At 34.5% G+C, this 2,333-nt stretch overlaps 1 non-coding gene across 1 annotated transcript; it reads left to right on the top strand.

Moving 5' to 3' along the window:
* The first annotated feature begins 576 nt into the window (after nucleotides 1–576).
* LOC131228414 (small nucleolar RNA R71) lies at nucleotides 577–683 on the top strand. Its single transcript, XR_009162917.1, has one exon. It is a non-coding gene; the product is annotated as a small nucleolar RNA R71 (small nucleolar RNA).
* The last annotated feature ends 1,650 nt before the right edge of the window (nucleotides 684–2,333 follow it).

The raw sequence follows: 2,333 nt of genomic DNA, 5'->3' as shown, positions 1-2,333 counted from the left end.
TTATCTTTCACAAAAGAGTCAATCAGGCTAATATTGTGGGAATCATCATATTTGGCTTCAATGTCGTATTTTCAAAAGACAAACTCCATTTATCCAAATGAAATTTGGATTATATGTATTTGAAGTGGATCCACTGAAAGGTTTTTGGTAATTATTCATGACATTAGATTGCTCATTCAGTACCTCTTGAAAAGTAGGTATTGTTGGACAATTTTCAGTTATGTGAATGTTGCAAGCACAAATACAGCAAACAGTTTCTGTAGCCTTATGCTTCTTTAGTCCCATGGCCTCGAGTTTTTTGGTGAGATTAGTCACTTTACCATTTATATCATCATCTTTTTTTGGAAGATAAATTTCGCCCCTCTCCTTTTATTGAGTCGGCCTATAAATGGTGCTTGATTTTGGGGAGATGTCCCATGATTGTGTGTTTTCAGCAAGTTTGTTAAAATAATCCTACACATCATCTTCCTCTTTATTTATGAATTCCCCATTACACATTATCTAGACCATTTGGTGCATGGAAGAAGTCAGCCCATTGTAAAAAAAAAAAATAAACTTGTTATTCTCCAAGTTTCAAAACCATGTTGTGGGCATGAATTGACAAGATCCTTGAACCGCTCCCAATATTGGAAGAATGTTTCAGCTTCCTTTTGAGTAAAGTTAATGATCGAATTTCTAATGGTGTTCGTTTTATGATATGGGAAAATTTTCTTTATGAACTCCCTTGTCATGTCATTCCATCTGCCAATGGAAAATATAGAGTGGGTATGATCACATCAAACTCTTTCATGTGTAAATATGGATTTTCATATTCAAGTCCATGGAATTTTGGAAGGAGTTGGATTACCCCTGGCTTGATATCCATGTATCCTGTATTTTCTAGAAAAATCATGCATGAAGGTTTGCTCACCCCCGCCGGTTGTAAATAATCTCATAAAGTACGAGGCGGGAGTGCTTGATGCACCTCATTCTCATCTTGGATTTCCTAAACCCTACATTGAGGTGGATTTGGAGGTTGATTGGCCGGTTGATTGGCAACCATAACTTAAGTTAACTATATGGATTTCGAGTGGTGTCTAATCCTGTGATGGATAGATAACCCCTCAAGCAATTCTCCTTCACTCAAGAGACGTCGAGTGTTATCATGGACCCACTTGGGCATGAAACACTATCAGCCCTCAATTTCAGAATCCAACCTAAACCTAAAAGGAAAGAGGGAAATAGAAATCTAGAAATAGAAGGAGAGATAATTATAAAGAAGTTACCAAATTAGAAGTTACTATTTTGGGATCCTGCAGAAGAAAAAGAAAAGTGAATTAGTTTCTAAAAAAGAACTAAGAAAGTAACCTAGTTTCTAAAAAAAGAAAAAATGAAAGTTTTTAAAAATAGAAAGTAAGTTAGTTTCTAAAAATAGAAAAAGGAAAGGAAATTAGTTTCTAATATACTTTTGAAAAAATCCTAGCCTAAAAATAGAAAGTAGAAAAACCCTAATCTTAAACTAATTCCAAAACTAGTTAATCTCAGAAAAATAAAACCATTAACTCTTGACAACAGTTCCAAAAACTTGTTCACAACCCTAAGTGTAGGGTCACGATGTATTAATAATCTCGGTGACACCGAGACCGAATCCACAGGGACTAATCTCGTGAGTATTCTAGAAGCAACTAGAAGTAGAACTAAAAAAAGATGTGAAACTAATTCTGAAGTATTTGAGAGAGTAATTGTGGATAGAGTAATTAAAGTTGGGAATTAAGGTACCAAGGATCCACTTGTAGTGATTAGGGAGCCCTCTTACTTGATTCAAGTAACACAATTGGAATTAGAGTCATATCTTATCCAATTGGAAGATATATCAATAAAACCAAATATGAACTTTCATTAATCTAATTCTCAAAGGTGGAGAATTGTGATACTTGGAAGGGATTCCATCACTAAACCATGCCCATGGGACGATCGCCGACAACAAGATTTACCAATCCCACCATCTTAAAATAAGGAAAAGAAGATACTTAAAACTATTGAAGATCTACTATAATTTAACTCATAATAAATTATTAAAAACTGAAAGTATTCCTTTAAAATAAAATTAAAATCAAAGAAAGTTCAATATAAACATGAATTAAAGTAAGAGAAACATCCCATCATGCTACAAGCTTCACCTCTTAACCCTATCTAAGAGGTTTAGCCAACCATAGACATGATTGGACTAAAGTCTCTTAAGAAAAATATGAAAACAACTAAGGAAGAAGAAGAAAAACTCTTGGCGACGGTTTCTCCACCCTTTGCTCCACTCCTTAAACCCTAGAAGATGCCTAAGAACATATTAGGGAGTC

Source organism: Magnolia sinica, chromosome 15 (genome assembly GCF_029962835.1).
Source record: "Magnolia sinica isolate HGM2019 chromosome 15, MsV1, whole genome shotgun sequence".
NCBI classification, from domain to species: domain Eukaryota; kingdom Viridiplantae; phylum Streptophyta; class Magnoliopsida; order Magnoliales; family Magnoliaceae; genus Magnolia; species Magnolia sinica.
Note: the sequence above shows the minus strand (reverse complement) of the source record. Positions and strands in the feature narration are given on the sequence as shown.